Here is a 19,951-nt window from a genome sequence, read left to right on the forward strand (position 1 = left end):
TCACAGTTTTAGTCAAAGACATTGTACCTTTCAGGCATTCCTATAGAAGCAAGAATTTTCAGTTTGCTTATAGCCAGTATCTGGATAGAGGTAGGACTCAGTTCCCGGCATCATCTCAGGGAACTTGGAAGCCCTGAGAGCAGATGGGTAAAGATGGACTGGAAGAAACTGGGTCCAGAGCTCTGCAGCCTGCAAAGCAGGCCTGCTACAGCTAGGACAGCCTCTGTTCCATTCTTTTGAAAGGCAGGTTAAGAGGACACTGATTGTGAGAGCTAGCATTACCATTTACTCACTGACATAATAATAAAAAAAATCCACTCCTGCATGTTAATCTGTTATAATGAACCCTGAGGCTCCGCTGTCATGAATCCAACATGAAGCTTTCTGTCCCTGCAGGTTAGTCTAAAAACACAGTGAAGCATTTCAACATTTTTGCCTTAGCCTCAGAAGCAAAGTTCAATTAGTCAAACCTAAGCCTGTGTACTTTTCTGTCTCAAAAAATCAATTGTTTTTAACAGCTGAAAGCTTTTGAAGCAACATTCAAACAGACAACATTTATAAAGTGATCTTTGGTTTGCAGTTTCCAGGTCCACTACTCACTTAAACATAAATCAAACTCCCACTGGTATTACCAAAACATAATGATCTCTTAGAAGAGAATTTGATTCGCAGCACCAACAAAAAGTTATGTTTCTGCTGGTTGCCATTTCCTTCATCTGTTTTCCTTTACCTCTATTCGTTATAATATAAAATGTGATATAGGAAAACAGGGATTCCCATCGCCAAAGAAGCAAAGAAATGACTGAAAAATGGTATGAAACCAAGGAAATGTTTTTTGGGATTATTTTTAGAGTGGTGCTGGCAAACTTTGGCTAAGATTTTCAAAAGTGACAAGTAATTGTGAGTGCCTAATTTGACTGCCTTCAGGAAGGCCTGATTTTAAACGAGAGGTTCCTCAGTACATTCCAAGAATCAGAAAAATTTCATCAGGGACCAAAAAATGTGATTAAGCCTACTAAAAATATGTATGGTTCATATAGTTCTCTTACATAAGTAATAAAAGGATTAGTCCAGATATTTGCACTGGAGAAATTAAAAAGTCTAAACAAAACCAAATGCAACCCAGTTACAAAGAGGCACTGGATGTATCTGTTGCTTTGCAAAGTCTAAATAGCTAGTTTTTAAAAATTTAAATGCTAATGTGAGAATTATTCTCAAGTCATGAAAAGAAATACTAACAAACTCTTTGCACAGGAAGATGTTAGTGTTGTCTTTTCGATCAATTAGCTAGTGGGTATACTCGCTAGGCCATTCATCTACACTGCCCTCCAACCCCATGCTGGGAGTCCTTGACATTTGCTTTCAGTTCAAATGGCTTCTATTCTCTCCCAAGAGTGGCTCAGTATTGCCAATCAAAAGTATTCGTAATCTACAGGTCTCAAAAGTAATTCATGAAATTAAATCATAAAAATTCATTTAGAATTAGCTTTATCCAGCTTCTGGGTTTTCAAGGGCACTTGGGTTTCTCACTTCTCTCCATGACTCTGAGGACTGGAAATATGAAGTGGAAACATAGATTCCTCTTACCTAGCTTCAGGTGTCCACAGTAGAGGTACCTGAGCTCCTTTGACTGCAAGGAGACCCGAGGCTTCCTTTCAAGTCAGCGTAGGTCTAGTCTATGTAGCCATGGATTTAGGAACACAGGTCTTCTAATCAAAAGCAGGTACTTGATTTAGAAGATGAACCCTGCCTAAGAACTCACTACTATACTGATTAGATCTACACTAATTACTGAAAGGGTCTAGACAGCCACCTTAGAGGTAGATGTTTGTGTTGTATGCACCCACAGGTCAATCTGACCTGTGATGTTGAAAAATTACTATTTGAAACACTAGTTTAATCATGTGATTCTAGAAACTCAGGCTTTAAGAAATGTACGAAAAATATCATGGCTTAAGATAAAAACTTAAAGGTTGGTAACACTTGGACCTTTCTGCCTCTCTTTGCAAAATGGCTGTGCACCTTGCAGGAGCAGGGTGTACTCCTGTCCCTGTGCATACATAACTAGTCAGACTGCCTGATGTGTATGTTATATATGCCTCCTGTCTCTTAATAAGTGCTTTCCATGTCAGGGTTGCCTAAGACTGCCAGACTCCTGGCTCCCTGGGAAGAGAAGCTAAAAGCTCTGCAAACTCTGTGTTGAACCATATTTTTCAGAGTCCCTACTTGCAGAGCGGAGAACCCAGTCCTGAGCCAAGACCAAGGACTCAGCTCCTGGTAAAAGAACAGGGAGCCTGGAAACATTGAGAACCTGACACTAACAGGAGTCCAGTGGCCTCCAGTATCTTGTTGCAGTCAGGTACTGTAGCCTCAAAGGTCTCGGGACAATCAAGGGTTTGGGGATTCCCAGCTTCATCTCAGGGAGCTGGATGCTTTGTCACGGCCATTCATCCCAGAACACTGATCTTCTTGGTTCATTTGACTGGGTTGCCCAAAAGCTAGAAATCATACAAGCACTGGGCCTGTTTCCCTGGAGGCTGTTAATCCCAGGTTCTGTAGGAAACCTAAATGCTGATGTGCCAAAAGTTTATTGGAACTGTGATGTTTCAGGTGAAACATTTTGGATTCAACTGAGTGACATTTTATGTGAAAACTGTTCAATAAATTATTCTGATCAGGTCTACTTTATGTGATAGTTGCTGCTTGACCAGGAATGCCACTCACCCATTTGTGCTCCTACTGAAGTCAATAGTAAAACTCATAACAGAAGGCTGAGTAAGGCCAGCACCAAATTTTGGGGAAATTCATTGCCCCTGGGAAAAATGTTCTGTGTTCTGAAACCAAAGCAGTTCAAAAAAGAGCAAACATTTAAAATGTTCAAAGCTTTCAAATGACAAATATATTTTAATCTGCTAACCATGACCTATGTCCAATAAAAATTCAAAACAAAGTAACAACACTAGTATCCTAGAACTAGTACTCAACTATGACCTGCACAGACAAATGCCCATTTCTCAGGCTAGGAATGACAGAGTCCAGCTACTATGTCTGACCTGTGACATCCTCTCAGATACCAAGACTGAGTGTTTTTTTAAAGACTTAGCCTCTTACAGTGGTTATTATTTTCATCTTCAGACTTTTAAGAATGAGCTGATTAGATTGTACTAGTCATGGGAAACTCTCAGACATAAAAGTGCACACCCACTTTTTGTCTTACTTCGAAATTGTAAATGCATATCTGAGTGTAGAATTGATCCTGCTAGCTATAAGGAACAATCTTAAATCTAAAACCCCAAAAGGACTGAAATAGTCACGCAAAAGGTGACGAATATAAGGCCTGGAGACCTTATACTGGAAAACATACAAAGTTCTTCAATATGTCTTAAAAAGACTATGCCTCATGTTCTTTGTGTACTTTCTTTTTGCCAGAAAATCTGTATAAAAAGGAATAGAGTATGGGCAAATTAGATGTGCACAAGGAACTGTAGTTTCAGTTAAAATTCTTCATGTGGAAAGAGCAGAATCTTTCATAATGGACAGTGTTTTTGCTTCTAGACAGTGTAAGTTCAGAATGCTCAGTATGATTCCCATTAACACAAAATTAAGTAAAATTTCTGATCCTGCAGGTCCTATTTTATCTTACACTGACAATTCAACGAAATGGAGCGAATCTCAACTACTGCAGCATAAATCACACCTGCAAAACTCAACTATTTTGGTAGGCATGTGAGTTCCTGCAATAACTAGATGTGAATTAGAAGATATCCTGTAAACAGAGCTTCCATTAAAAAATGTGACTATGTGAACCCAGTGTAAAATTAAGGGAACAAAAAGATACCAACCTGTCACCAATCTGTCTCAAAAATTAATGCACTGCCTCTATAGAAACTCAAGAAAGACCTTTCCTTCTTCAAGACCTACAAACCCAGAAACCGTCATGAAAGATTTGTAGTTGCCATAGTCTTAGAACAACAAATGGAGAAGCCCTTGGCTAGTAACCTTTGCTGTTTTACTGATAAGTTGTATTTTTATCAGTTTTCATGGCATTTATTCATGGAACTTTGAACTGAATTTTCTGTTGTTGTCAAAAAAAATACACAGTTATTGTACTGTGTGGTAACAAACAAAACTCCCTAGACATGGACTTAGGTCATTTTATCTTGCTGCCCACGAAAAGAAAACTTCATGATCAAGTTCATCATTAAATTCAAAATAGAACAATGTAATCTTTGAACCTAAAAATTTTTGTGTGGAGAAGTTGAAATTTAAAGCATGATGACTAGGTTTCCCAAGTAATTTCTATGCAGTTTATTATTTTTATTGTTTTCTTCCAAAGAAAAATAAGCTTGTTTTATTCGATTCCTGCTTTCTGTGAAAGTAGGCAATCTACTCACTTCCACTTCTGAAAGGAAGGGCAAGTACTCACTCCCTCCATTTAGGATATAACTACACCATAAGCTGTGGAGCGCAAGGATAGATTTAAATGAGAGTCAGAAGCTCCTGTCTCTTGGGCACTGATATTATCTAAGTAGCCATGTGAGAACTCAGTAAGGTTCTCAGGACGTCAGTATAGTATTTTGAAATACATTCAGTGCTGGCCTAATTCTGGTTGTGCTGAAATCAGTGCTAAAACTCTCCTGACTTCACTGGAAACAAAGTTAGATAAAACTGTGTGCTTTTGAAAAGTATACCTCCTATTTACCCCAGCTGCAGGCAGAGAACTGGTTAGCTCAGAAAATAAGATAAGAATACTGCTGAGATAGCAATAATCAAGCTTTTTAGGAGTAAAGTGACAGCTAATATCAGAGGTTTATTCATGTCATGTCAAAATTAAAATCTTTATCCTGCCATGAGGTCTGTGCAGGCAAGCCTTTACACCAGTGTAACTTCAAAGACAGGAATTACAAATGTGCTTAATTGTGTGCCAAAGCATAGCCCCACTGAAATCAACAATATATCAAGCTTAAGCCCCAGTAGAGATGCTGGTTAGCACAGGTGTCTCGGAAACAGTTTATTTTCCACAGGTGATTACAGTTACAAATGGGACACTGTTCTTCATGCAGAAGACTCTTTATTTGGCCTTGGTTTTTCATGCAGAAGACTCTTTATTTGGCCTTGGTTTTGGAGGTTAGCAGTTTAATTTACAGAAGGGCCAAGAAATACAGTACCTTGATTTTCTATAAGGATTTTAGACACTTTCTACAATATTTTAAGCAAGTCAGTCCACACCAGAATACACAAATATTTGTAATCCGGTTAGCAGAAGAGCAGGATATGCCCAAGTCACACAGCAAAGAAGTATATATGGGTTTAATTACCTCCTGCATGTGAGGCCAAGCAGCCCATTAGAAACTGCAGCTCAAGACCAGCCCAGCTGGAACAGGGGAAATAGATGAAGAGGCTGTTGGCAAGAGTTGTGGGAAAAGTACAGCCTGGGAGAAGCTCTGGTAAAAATGCGCAAAGAAGGCACAACCAAGGACAAAGAAAGCAGGTCTGTCTCAGGTTATACTAAGATTATTCTAAAACTGATCGTCAAACCCACTCCTTTCACAAAAGAGAGCTCTTGCAGCTACCATGTTTCCTGAAGTAAACAGGTATGAGCATTTGGTTAGAGGTAGTTTTGACTAATGTGCAGGCAGGAAGATGTTTCAAATTGGCCAGTTAGGAGAAGGATGCCATCTACTGTTAACAAAACTCTTTTGCACTAGAGAACCTGTGGACTTTAGCTTTGAGAAAAACTTAATGCTCCTGTGGGCAAAAGACTATTCTTTTGGGTCCACAGAGTCAGTGTTGCTACGGACTATTCCCATTTGGTGGTTAACTCTTCTAGGATGAACAGCTGGTGAGGTCTTTCTGCATACTTTGTTGCCTTGGTGCAAGATGCTAAAATATTAGAATGCCTTGGCAACATTTTAAAACATCAGGGTATCAACTGTTTGTGATTTAAAATTCAGTGATTAAGAGTAGCCAGGCCATATTATTAAATGAGAATGAGAGTTTGCCTCTGTTAATTCTACCTCTCTCCCTTCTTTTATTCAGGCTGCTGAGGGTAAAAATCACTGAAACTATAATTGCACATTGCAGGTGGTTAGAGATTAGAGCAATTAGAATAACCCTGCAAGCTGCCTATTACAGCAAATGGTCAAAGGCATAAGCATAGGAACAAAACTAGAAAGAACACTCTCAACAGATAGGTCATAGAGCTAGAAGCTGGGTCCTGTTTTTGGCTTTGTCATTAACCTGTGTGACCATTTCTACTTCACTAGATCTTGCTGTGTCTGCTTCCTCTCTTAGCTTTCATAAGCTTTATCTGCTCATAATGCAAGTATTTGTGGTCAGGACTAGCTACCAAAAAGTATCTGCACAGCAGCAGTAAAGAAATCAGTTCCTAATGCACCTGAGAATGATAATACTATTCTTAAGAGGCAGAGCCTTTTTATCTTTTCTTCATTTAAGAACTTTGCAGAAATGTTTACTGTTTTAAGCAGTAATATTCAGCAAGCATCAGAAGATGATATTAGGGGGCTGACATGTCAGTGAAATATATAAAGATGGTGTTTCTCTGCAATTTTCCTTTTCTTATTGGGCTTGCAGGGCCTTCAGCATTCTGTTCTTTGGCTACACACGGAGCACTAGCAATACATAGCAATAGCCTGATTGAACAGGGCTGCTTGAAGAAACGTTGCCCATGCTTTAGTATAAAAAAACTACTTCAAGATGGCGTGATTGCAGGCATTTTTTCTTAGTGAAAAGATTTAGCTACTCTATCTGGGCAACACTGTAGCTATGAAGTACTGACTTTTCATATATTGTTAAATATAGGTCTGCAGACCCAATGACTCATGAAACACATGGCTCTAGCCCGTGCATTTCGGTGAATACACACATCACACATGCAGCACACACAAATATACAGCTAGTTAATGTTCCTATCATCACAGTATCTATTAAAAAAACAGCTACTGATAGGCAAGAAAAAACAAATGGATATTTTAAATGAGAGAAGCAGAATGATGTGTAGTGAAATTATTATTTGACTCTATTAATCTCCTCCACTCATTCATGAAGCAAAAACATTTAACTTCCTCCTGTTTGCAACTGGCATAGGGGAATATACACAACACAAAATATTTGTCCAACAATGAGCAGAAAAGTTTAGGGAAGTGTCTGATTTTTTTCTTAACTACAAATATTAGCAGTTTATTTTACAGCTAAGCTACCTGAGGTTAAACCATACTAAAACACTGCAGGGAATGATACTGTGTTGGTGAGAGAAGGAAGAACGGATTCAATATGGACTACTAAACTAGTTTATACAGTTATGGAGGTCTCCTAGTAAAGTTTACTGAGATCTACTCATCCAGGAATAGCGTGCATCCCCCAGCCAGAGGATGCTGCTGGTGCAAGTATGGGCACTGTGAGAAGGGCAGTGTTTCCCCAAAGAACGAGGGACCCATTGCATATGTTGAACCTTAGCAAGGTCCAGCCAAATTATACTTCTGGTCCTGATCCAGATTAGAATTTGACACTTAGTTCAACCTTAGGCTAAAGCTTAAGAGAAAGCTACATTTAATAAATCTTGTAATTACCATTAACTCATGTACAATTCAGATATGCATGCATCCACATTTATATTTAGAAAAAATCTTATCTGTCCATGCAGAGATCTGATGAGAAAGTCAAATTAGCTGTAGTACATGCATCATTTCACAAATGACTTTTGGAAAGTTAGGTTTCTAGGTTGTTTCCAATTTTATTTTACAATATGTTATTGTAATTGTACTGCAAAAACCTCACAATCGTGAAGAATACTCTCTTTTGTTTACTACCAAAGAAAGAAAATACCTATTTTCCTAAGGCCTGTTGCTGGCCTTTAGATATATATACAGCATTAAAAAATGTATCACTATGATAAGATCAGGTCAGAAGTGTTTTACATTAGGTAATCAAAATGAGTGGAAAATTTTATATGAATCCTGACATGTCTTGGAATTTCATGTATAAAACAGAGAGAGAATCATCCCTTTACTGAGCTAAGCTTCTGGGCAGACTACTTTGTGAAACATTAGATACGACTGATAAGGTTAAATTGAAAAAAAATGGAATGAAATGAATAACATGCAGTTAATAGCAATGCAGTAATGCCAAGAATACTATACTGAAGATCTAGGGGGGAAAAAAAAAGTACTGAATAGATATTTGTTGGGAAAGCACAGGCTGTTCTTCACACTCTGTGATGCAGCATTTTCCAGAAAGCAAGAGGCCGTGATTAAGATGGCAGGGGCAATTTATTTTAGCATTTCCAGACTACTGAATGCAAACTTCATCGTTATATAATTCAGTATGCCTCTCTTTTATTTATATCTGAAGCATCTGTATGTTTAAAATACTTTACAGAGATGTTTAGCATTCCACAGTTTTCCCATAAAAAAACAAATTGTTCACTTAGCGATCTAATTTCAGTATGAGGTTGTTTAAAGAAAGGTTTTTCTTTGGGAAGATTAATGAATTAAAATAACTCAATGGACAAAATGGCTTCAGGCTTGTTGGACTTAATTATTTTAAATTCTGCATGTGATTAGTTAAATAGCTGCATCTGAATCTGAGTTCGGATTCTTTCTTTTTTAATTAACAGTGACAAAAGTGAGTGCTTTCTACTCCTTATTCTTCATCTTACTGACAGCTGAATAAGGATATAGATGAGTGAGCTGGATTCTGTTGTAGCTTACATATTGTCAACCAAAGCACTTTTTCAATTGTGTTGCAAAGATCTTTATTACTCTTAGTCAGGGGTGAAGCTTAAAAGAGCATAGCCAGACTTCCTGATTTTAGGTTGAACTTGCAAGTCTAGCAATTAAAGAAAACCTTATTTTGAACACTGAGATGTGATACAAAAAAAAGCTAGCAATATTAAGTGTGAGACCCTGTGATTTCATTTATCCCTGCATTGTACAACCACCTTTCAGACACCTGGAATTCAGTTCTACCAGTAGAAGATACAACATCCTTCTTGCTGATCATGTCCTAGTCTCATAGTCTACTGCTAATCAATAAAGTCCCTGAATGCCTGGGGATCATAATATGAGTAAATGAACACCAGTGTTCACAAATACGTGACCGCACTGAATTCCTCAGTCGTACTGCTTGTTGGGAAAATGAATCTCCCTTCAGTTTTATTCAAAATCTCTGCTTAGTTATCTCTCTGTTGGCAGCTGGTATCTCCTAAACTGTCTTATTCCATGCTCGCTCAAGCAGCACAATTTTTGGTTCATAGAGACTTTGATTCATTTGTTAAGGTAGGCCTAAACTGTATATCCTTCCTCACATTAAAGTTGACGTCAGTGAGATGACATGTAGAATAGGGTATTATTAAGTGTAAGTTTGAGTACCGGTCATGTGTTACAGTTACACATTAGGAAAACAGTAGTTTCATTAGGGAACATATTTCAAGACATTCCCTTGCAATGGGATTTCAACAGTGCATGGCAAGGAGGGACCCATCTTTAATTCCTGTGGCCAAGAGGAGTTACATATCCTAATGCAAAGAGAAGTTTCCACTGATCCTCCTATGAATTGTCATAGCTGATCAAAGCCTTTCTACTTCTTATTTACCTTCCCCTCTCTGGAGGTTGCTATTTTCATATATTTACATTCAGTGTATATAAAGTACTCATCCAGAATGTCTTGCCTCTTCTCACATTTGTAAAAGTAAAACTTTGTTTAATTTTATTAACAGCCTAAAAGCTTTTATTTTGTCTGACAATACCTTCAGGCCAAGCTTTTAGAAACTTCAGTTGCTTAAGCACCCTTTGATGTGCAGCTCCAAGAAAGATCCTTCTCAAAGCATAGCAGGCAAATAAGAGGTATCTCTCTCAGATACCTCAGGGAAATAAGAGATTTCAACTCTAGACTGTACTGGTGTGGCTAATTTGCTAAAGAAACCAGAATTTTTTACTTTAGGAGGATTTCTCTGTATGCTGATTAGTATGCTTATGGCTTCAAGCACAGACAAGCGCTTCTTAGGCAAATTACAGACAATCCTTTCTGTAGTAGTTCTGCAGGTATTAAGATTCACACTTGAGAAGAATAAACCATGCCATTCTTAGGTTCGCATTCTAATTTGGGGTACTAGGTCTGCAGTGTAAGTTTCTGTCACAGGAGAGGAAAAAAAAGTCAAGGACTCAGCTATGAACTTGTTGTCTAAATCTAAATTTGATTTCTTAAAGTGTCTTTCTTCCAGCCAAAATGTGAGACTTTTTCTAGAGCTGCAGTTTTGACTCAGGCTGCTTCCTTATGCTCGGAGTTCTCAGAATGCAATTCAGAATGCAATTCAGAATGCAACAATTGCACTGGCAAAGTCATCTAGTGATTACTATTGTTAGTAGTTAAGTATCGTATTGATAGTTTCTACAGTCTAATGCTTTATGCAAGGTATCATATAACACAGTTACCACTACCACAAACTAACCAATTCTTTAATAACATACTAGTTTGGAATTTCAGCTTTCTATCATCATGACTTAGAAAGGCATCACCGTGTAGCTTTTTTATGTTATGCATGAAAGCTGTGTCTTAAAAAGACACATTTCCCCAAATCAGCTCCTTGTGAGGCTCTGATGCGCAGCACTCCAAATTATTCTGGCCCAACTAAACACTGGCTGTGAGCTACCGAAAGCACTCTGACGGCATTCTTACTGAATGCAATTGAAGAATGATGAGGCTGAAGTGGACTTATGTCTCTGTCATTGCTGGAGGCGGAATGGCAGCACACACAGTTTTAAGAACCATCATCCCTATCTAGTCAATGGACAAGTAAAACAGCAAGGCACATAATGAGAAACCACTGCATTGATTAGTACGAGTATAGTTACTATATATTGCTAGTTGCGATAACAGTGTGCTAAAAGTGAATGCATTTTTACTGGAATCCAACAATATAAAAAAAAAAAAGCCAAAAGCTAGCCATACACAGGTATGTCCATAATGCATTGAAGCTCCCCAGTCTCTGACCAACACATACAGATGCTGATAAGAAAGAGAGGAACATCAGAAGTAATTCCATGACAGATTAAAATCCAGAGTAGAAGAGTCATTAAGTAAGCAAATTCTTTTAAGCTGTCTCTAACAATCTGTTTGACTAACTCCTATCTATCTGCTTTGGGAGTGACAGTGCACATAGGTTGGTAAATAATGCATCATAGTTAGAACAGTCTAGTATACAATGCAAAAATACATATTTAATATTTGAGTGACAATCTCAGAAAATTATCATAATTAAGTGAATAAAAGAGATTGGCTCTCACTGGAGTTTACACTAATAACAGAAACTCGACTTGTTGATTAGTTAGTTTACTTAGTGATTTATTTGGTGCTGTTATTGCAAAATATTTGTGTAATACTTTAGGAAATACTTTTGTTTGGGAAATGTTTTCATTGTTCTGACACAGTTCTTTTTTTAATTACAGAATGATATTTAGAATAAGGAATGTGAGAAGTGCTTTAAGATATGAGGTAAGACTGATAAAGCACAGCATTCCAAATATCATGAATAGTTTTTTCTGGCTAGTAGTAGTCACTAGTTAACAAAACAGTATGCAAGCTTTGTAATTAGGGTATGCAAAATTTATATGCAAGTACTTTGCTGAATGCAAATAGGCTGAAGCAGATGTTTAAATCTCACTGAAGTTATTTAAAAATTTTTATTTAAATTTATTTATATTTTATTTAAAATTGGAATTTAAGGGCTTTGCTGAACATGAAGAGACTAGTGATGCTTCAAGGTATGCATATGAAATTATGTTCAAACTGACTTCTGGAACAGAGTGTTAAGTATTAAAAAGTAGTATCTTGGGTATAATCAAAACCCACTCACTTTAGAAAACAAATCAAATGTTTTAGGCTGATCTTGGATATCTAAGCTCATGAATGAAAATAAATAATCCAGATTTACCTTTCAACACAGTCATAAGCTGCCCCATCAGACCTCCATAAGTAAATATATATATTGACTTACTGCATTTCTCTTTCCAAATGTCTACTTCCTAATGATACTTCCTCATTTAGAGTTATAACTGAATCCATGCACATAAATGAGAAAATAAGAGAATGACAGGTGACGAAATGAAAATTTCCCTCACCGGTATTTTTCCTCCCATGTACATGAAATGTTTGATGAAATGGACACTAATTCAGGAACATAAAATGATTCAAGGCAGCACCTACCCTTGTAATTTGCTTGCATTAAAGTCAATAGCAATGTTAGTGTACTTCATACACACAAGAAAAAAATCCCTGTTCAATCTGCCAGAAGTAAATGGAAAAAATCACTACATTTCCTGTCAAATGAAACAAATATAAAGAAATAACAAAGAACTTTAAAAATCATTTTATAAGATATCTACGTTTAAGAATCAAATGCTTTACTAAATTTTCCTTTCCAAAATTTTGGGAAGAGTAAGAATTTGTCCTTAAGGGCCCTCAATTCTAACTAGTTTTAGTTGAAGATCGATTGCCAGCTTGTAGCTCCATCTACTGTGCCAAACTGAAATAACAAGTTTGATCGTTTCTTTCCATTTTTTTAAAAACTGTATCTCAACCTCCACCTAAAATAGAACATCAGGAATCAGCAATAAATATAGTTGTTGAAGGCAAACGAAGTGAAGACAAAAGGGCAGAAAACGTGAGCCAATAAGTAGGATAGTGCACAATAAGCAAAGTGGGTTCTGTTTTGAAAAAGGGAGCCCCCACAGACCTTGGGGGGGGGTTGGCCAACTTTTATTTTTTAATTTGTCATTAGATCTCTGAGAAAATGTTTGCCTTCCATTTTACATACCTTTTTGCGATATCAAAAATCTCTTGCACTGCCTTCATTCAAACCAAAATCACTAAGTTTTATACGGAAAGGAGGAAATTCTCACCCTTTGTCATGGCCAGAAACAAGCCAGTCCTGTAGGACAAATATTTTCTAGGGACCCTTTATGTGAAGATAGAAGAGCAACAGCTTGAACCTTGTTTTTCTGCCTCCCAGCAGAAGGCTGTTTGCATTATAATCTCCTGAGTTGCATGAAAAGAAGCAATTTCAAGGACTAATTTCAGAACTAATCAATTGTTTACTTCAAAAGTGGTTACTACAGAAATTATCGTTAAGGAATAGCAAGGCTCAAAGCAAAACATAACATGTAAAAAATTTTTAACCTCCTAGCTGATTCTTGTGTAGTCTACTGTTGAAGCTATCTTACATGTTGCTAATAAAAAAAAGAAGGTCCACTAATTTGGCAAGTAAACTTTCATATTGAAATACGAGTGGTTTTGGCTTGAGGGCTCTTATTCACAGCCTTGGACCATGGGTCCATAATACAAAACTTAAGAGTACATAGGTTGAACCTAGCCTGTAGGAGAAGTGGTAGCAGTCTTCTGCTGCCACAGGTAGTATCTCTGGATGGCAAAGCTCTGTTCTAACCACTAATAAGTATTCTGTCTGTTCCATTATTTCTTTCTGCATTAATGACTACCTGGTACTATTTGGCAGTTGTTTGGTGACCCTGTATGGATTAGCTTTTAAATCCATTCGGACATATATCTACATACACCTCTCTCTCTCACCCCAGCAACTAAACCACACATTAAGCACAAGCCCTAGCTCAGTCATACCAACTAAGGTGTTCTGCTGGTTAACAAAGAATAGTCTGGGCAGTAGTGTTGTATCCGCCCTGTAGGTAGATCTTATTTTCTATAGCTATCAGTCCAGCTATACTTCCACAAAGTCGATATAAATTTCACAAATATTTGGTGTTTTTTCCCTACTTTATTTCATGCATGTAATTCAGTTTAGCATATTAGACGAAGGTTAGTCTTCCTAAACACTCCTCCTAAAAAAGCCTGTTTTTCTCTCCACTGACTATACAAAAAGACTAGGTTTCTAGGTTAGGTGTTAAAGCCCTCTCTTTTATTTTAAGATCTCTCTTCTATTTTGATTTTATTTTGATTGTCTATAGCACTTGAGCAGAATCAGAAAGAGATCCAGAAGCCCACCCAAATGCTATTTGCTTCAATTTGAAGTGGTATTTTTCCATTTTATATTCACAAAGGGTAAAAATTTTGAACACATGTGAAAGCAAGTTAGGAACCTGAAACCTATTTTCAAAAGTCACTTAACGATGTAAAAATGTAATTTTTACAGAGTATTCATAAATTTTAGAGTCCCAAGTTCTTAAACCATTTCTTAAATAAGGTGTAGGCTCCCAATTACTTCACTGCTTCTGAAAGCTTTTATTCAAACACATCTTTACTGGCTCTTTTAGTCATAATAATACAGTACAAACCAAAAGGGAATCATAAAAGGCCAGCTCTCTAGCTATTAGACTGTGAGGTACAACATATTACCAAAAAAAACCCCCCTATATATTGAAGAAAAAAATTATAAATAGATGGGTAACACCTAATCATTTATTTGCAATGACTAAAAATTACATTGGTTTTAAAAACTAAATCACTCACAAAACACTAAACATATCACAGAACAAACAAGTCTTTCTAGCATAATGCTTTAGGCAAATTCTTAACTAATCATCCCTTTAGAATTTCAAGTTTAGAAAGCTGTTACATGCCAGGTGGACCTGGGACTATAAAGAAGGCTATGAAATAGTGATGAGTGCATGCAGCGGGGTGTAAAAACCTAGCAAGTTCATTACATTAAGAAGTCATTTAAATACAAATTGTACTACTTCTCTTTGCATTGTCAGGCTTAGAATGTCTGCCTAATGTTTCTCAGGGGCCATCAGCGTCACAGTCCAGTGCTCTGTCAGAGGCAACCATCTTATATCGCCCATCCTGAATATATATTTCTATTTATTCTCGTGCCATTATTGTCTTTTTAATGCTTCCCAGATTTTTTTGGGGGAAAAAAAAAAGTCAGCATGGCCACAACTAGCTGGCTCACTACTGTTAACATGCATGCTTCTGGCCAAGCACTCAAGTTGAGACAACAAGGTATTAAAAATATGCACCCCAACTTGGGAGTGCTTTCCCTCAAAAAACACACCAGAAGCTATGGAAAGAAGTCCCATTAAACTATCTGAATTAACTGCAAATATACTGGTATACATCATCATATTTATACCCACAACTAAACCCACCACAGCTATTCTGTGTCATTAAATTTTTCCAGCACTCCTAACAAATGCCCTCGTATTAGACACCACTCTGGATTCAGATGTGCTGTGGGTGGATGAATGTGACCAGCAACATCCCTTGAGATCTGGCTGATCACTTCTACTGATGACAATTATGACATGAAAGGCCATGGAAAAAGTTAGCCTTTGTTACCAAAGACAGAAGTGGATGGAATACCATCGTTTCATGTAGAAAAAACAAGGCTCTTTTAACAGAGCACTTATGTATTTCTCCAGCGAATCAATCTGAAAATGCTTTTGCTTTCTGGACTTGATTTTGCTTTCTCAGTCTTCTCCAGGTGGAATTGTAAACCAGTGGTGAAAACTGGCATGCTGTTGTGTTAAGTCCTAGAGGCAGTTCCCAGAACATCTAATATCAGTATCTGAGATGGAAGATAAACAGCATTCAAAACACTTGATCACTGGCCCAAGCAGGATATATATGTATTTCAGACTGACACTAACGTGGCTAAGCATAACAAATGGCAAAATCACCTGGTTTACCATGCCAAATATGGGCAGAAGAAGGTACTCTTGAATGTGCTTTCAGATGGCGTGTACTTGAGTCTTAGCATTAATGTAAATGCTTTACCTTCTGCATATATAGCCATGCTGTCCCTTGGTGGATAGGGCTCCCGTAACGCTACGCAGTTCTTCCAGGCTAACACTGCTCTTGCTAAATTCTGAGTATGTCTCGATTTTCTTTGTTTTCTTTACTCACAAGACCACACTGATCGAGGTGTTCACACGAAATTTGCTGTAATGGAGAAATACAAATATTGAAATACTGTAAATTAAAGTAATCGCCATGGCTGCATAAAAACAATTTTTAAAATGTTTTTTGCCATGAGTAATTTATGGTTATTAAAACCAACTGTTTTAGACAATCTCAAAATATACATAAGAGAAAACAGTATGCCTCTGGAGGTAAGGCATTTGTGTTCTTTTCCTTCTGTTTTTCTGCCCTTGAACTGATCAGCAGTAATTATATAATTGCTAAACAACCTCAACTTTATTACCTCTGTTTAAAATAAGTAATGATGGTTCAATTTTAGTTGTTCTTGTCTCCTATTTAAGAGCTTCCTTTTTCTTTGACAGAACGCTATGCATCCAGGAAGTAGAGTGAGCCAGTCCTTTCCATACATGTGTTGAAGGAATGCGACAGTAGGGGGTTCACGGCTCCCAGAATGACATGAATAAAAACACTGCAGCACATATACAAGCTGTAATAACTGTATCCTCTCAAAAGCAATACGTCAAAGATACCCAATGAATTCACTCATCCTATAACCAGTGAGAATGGCATGACTTGGTTTTTCTTTTAGTTTCACAGCTCATTTGGATATCATCCGGAGGTGTATAAACTCCATGTTCCTCCCACGTTTCTCTGACTCTGACAGATATTAAAACCAGATGTATTCGGAGTTGAGATGAAGAGAGAAAAATGTGAGGAGTGCGGTTTTAGGTTAAGAGCATTCAGATTTTTTAAGAGGCACTAGCTCTTTAGCACTTACAGGTATTCAGAAGAAGCAGCTGCATTCACAGAAAGATAGGAATGGCTGCTGAACTAGCTAGAAGGAGACAATGGGAAAAGGCAGCTTTGTGGCAGCCGGAGTATTCCTCAGTTCAGGTCAAAATTTCAAAAAGTTTTCACAAAAGCAAAGAGAAAAAATAAATCATCCTCTACCACCCACCCCTCAAAAAAAGGATTTCAATAATTCAGAAGTATTATTTAAGTGCACTTGCAATAAAAGTTATGGAAGTTACACGTTAAATTCATTATTTAATCTTTGCACATCAAGAATGAGATATTTGCCTGTACCCCTCTACCTCCCCACAACCCTCACTGATAATCAGAGGCTCTGATCACTGTGCAGGAGTTTCTGGGGTGAGAAAATACCTAAGAAATAAGACCTGAGTGTGGACAGAGTGTGTTTAGGACAGCTGGAGGGGATGGCATAGAGCACAGCTGTGCTGAATTAGATGGATCATCTGTGAACTGCACGGGAGAGAGTGTGTACGTACAATCACGGCAGAAGCGTAGGCGGGGACAAATCAGAGTTAAGGGGTGTGAAATTCTGAATAGGGGGTATGTGTGTTGGGGGGTTATTAAAGCTCAAATTAATAGTATTTGTTCAGTTCCAGAAACAGTTGTAATTACGAACCAAAATCAATATCCTTCCTTCCTAATTTTGATCATGGTAGTGCTTCCAGTAATGAATGAAACTGAGAGCATATCCATGCAGAAGCTTATACCACAGGATAGGTTTAAACATGTGAGTTATCCCACTGAATTTTTTAAAGGATCTGGCACACACAGGACAGTTCGTAACCGTATTAACTGAATGTAAGCCTCAGGTCTTCTTGCTGTTCATATTTAGTGTTTGATGGAGCGACCAATAACTGGAATGGAATTGAACAAATACTGAAGTCACAGATGACAGGGATAACAAAGGATTATTATTTGTTTAAAGATTTACTGCAGCTTTACGGTACCAACAGAAACAAATGTCTAAAGTTAATCAACTTGATCATCTTATAAAAGGAAATGTATTTGTTAGGTATTACTTTCCTGATTAGATCCTATTACTAACTTTCCGTTGTTATATAACCCATTACCAAAAAGCCCTACAAACAGGAAACATGGCTTCAGTAATACACCCGTATGGGAACTGAAATACCAAAACAAAAAAAAAATCTTAATTATTTACTCTTTCATTATAAACATCTGTCTTGAAAATTATCATGGTATCTATAAGAATGTTTTACTCTGGGTTTCTAAAATATAAAGTACATATAATGCTTTCTGAGGAGGTTTCATAAATTATTACAAGAATCATATCTGCCTTTCTCTAAGCAGCTTTTGCCCACGACAAAAATAAAGCTTACAAGCATGACGAATCTAACACTAAGCTTCTCTAAGACTGCAAGTGCTTTTATTGCTGTCGCACTCACAAAAGGCTCAAATTAGTGAGGGTGGCAGGGAGATTAAATATATAGTGTATGTAATAAAAATGCGGGGAAATTACTTGTTCTGCACTGCAAGACTAGAAGGAACAATTCTTTGATCAGAACAGAGGTCACTGTCATAAAAGAGGCTGAAAAAATAGCCCCAGACAGGCGATGCTGCTTGTGCCAGGAAGAGTAGTGTTTTGTAGCTATTAAACCTGGTTTGGAGCTTGATAATATAACACAGGGTGATAGAACAGTATGGTTGCTTACTAGCAAGAAACTGGACTGGATGGCTCAAAAGACCTTTTCCAAGTCTACCAACTGAACTGGATACTTGAAGCAACATGTAAATCTTCAAGCCTGGTTTTATAATGTAGAAGTGTACACAACTGGACGGAGCATTAGTTCCCCCCTGCTTGGCCTAGATCAGCTCAGTGGGAACCTTCAGCGTCATGTCCCTGCGCTGCGCTGCACCACACTGCGCCGGAGAGGGTCAGAGAGGGCAACTCCCTGCTAACAGCTCAAAGGGTAAAACCCAGTCCTGCAACTGTCCTTCCGGAATCCAAGCTGGAGAATTTGATGTAGTTGGACAATCTGCCCCTTTGCCTGGCCAAACGGATTTAATGTGCAATTTGTTTCAAGGAGTCAGTCACCTCTCGGATGAAAACTACAATGAATTGCTCACTTTTCCAGTCTTATCACTCAAAACAAAAAAAAAGACATGTTTTTCACAGGCCTGTATCTATATTCACTTACGATTTATATTTTCTGCTTGTTGTGATTACAACAAATAACAAATGCTTGATTTGTGTACACATCTCACTATAAATCAGTAAATACCAGTGTGTTTGACATGAAGGGACAAAATCGTTATCCTAACAGATCTGCTGCATCTATGTTGCACTGTTTTGTTTCTGTGATTTTAATGCAGTCATACCAGGAAGTAGTAGTTAGGTGGCCAGAACATTCAATTTATTCCTCTTGGATCACATCAAACTGTCATCTACAGGGGTATTTATAAATTTATTGCTCAGCTTAGACCTCCTACCTGAAGATTACAGGTTAAGAACTACAGTTAAAGACCTGGGTGTCTTAGAAATAATGCTGGAACTTAATAGCGGTGCTGCGACCACTAATGCAGTACTTTTATTAAGTACATATTGAGGCATATTGAGGTATGACAAGCTCTTTGCACTCATGTAAAATGTAAGCGAAATAGAAAGACACTACTGGCCTGAAAAGACTTAATTTCAAAACATCACTAGCAAGCCAGTGCGTTATCACCACAACCTTTACAATCGTGTTTCTGTGGTTAAAACTCTATTTGTTGTTGAATTCTATCTGATCTAAATGAACAAAAAGCCCATTCCTTTAACGACAACGTAGGAACTACCAGGATCTGTCAAAAGCTTTATGTTAATACACGAGTCGCCCTGCATCATTCTCAGTGAAGGTGGGTGTTTTTCCAGAGGAAAAAAAAGTTCAGTACGAATGTCCCAAATACATGCTGGGGATGAAAGTCTGGGGCAGGGGGGGCTGAGGGAGGAAACAGGATACGGTGACGCAAGTAAAGGACGTAATTAGTGTAGCGTTGAAATAGCAAGGGCAGCTTGGTGAGGTTTTTTTTGCGGAATTCTACCAACTTTCTTTTAAAATCAGTCTGGGGACTCCGCCTGGGAATAAAAAATACCCAGTTAGTGCGGAATGCAGCAAAGGGCGTTAGTCGTCATTTTAAACGCGCACATCTGTTACTTCACGGCGGGGTCAAGCTCGGGCTGGGGCTGTCACGCTCGCTATCTCTGCACGCGCAGAGGCCAAACGGCGCCACA

At 37.8% G+C, this 19,951-nt stretch overlaps 1 long non-coding RNA gene across 2 annotated transcripts in view; it reads left to right on the forward strand.

Annotated features, from left to right (window-relative positions):
• The window catches only part of LOC112988285 (uncharacterized), a 48,236-nt gene extending 29,240 nt beyond the window's left edge, over positions 1 to 18,996 (forward strand). The window contains exons 3-4 of one of the 2 annotated variants that reach the window (XR_003260491.2): positions 2,218 to 2,359; positions 16,269 to 18,996. This is a non-coding gene — a long non-coding RNA (uncharacterized LOC112988285). Of the gene's footprint in view, positions 1 to 2,217; positions 2,360 to 11,465; positions 11,512 to 16,268 lie in introns of both variants that reach the window. The other variant, XR_003260492.2, reaches the window with a different exon arrangement.
• The last annotated feature ends 955 nt before the right edge of the window (positions 18,997 to 19,951 follow it).

The sequence above is a fragment of the Dromaius novaehollandiae genome, chromosome 4 (genome assembly GCF_036370855.1).
Source record: "Dromaius novaehollandiae isolate bDroNov1 chromosome 4, bDroNov1.hap1, whole genome shotgun sequence".
Lineage (NCBI taxonomy): Eukaryota > Metazoa > Chordata > Aves > Casuariiformes > Dromaiidae > Dromaius > Dromaius novaehollandiae.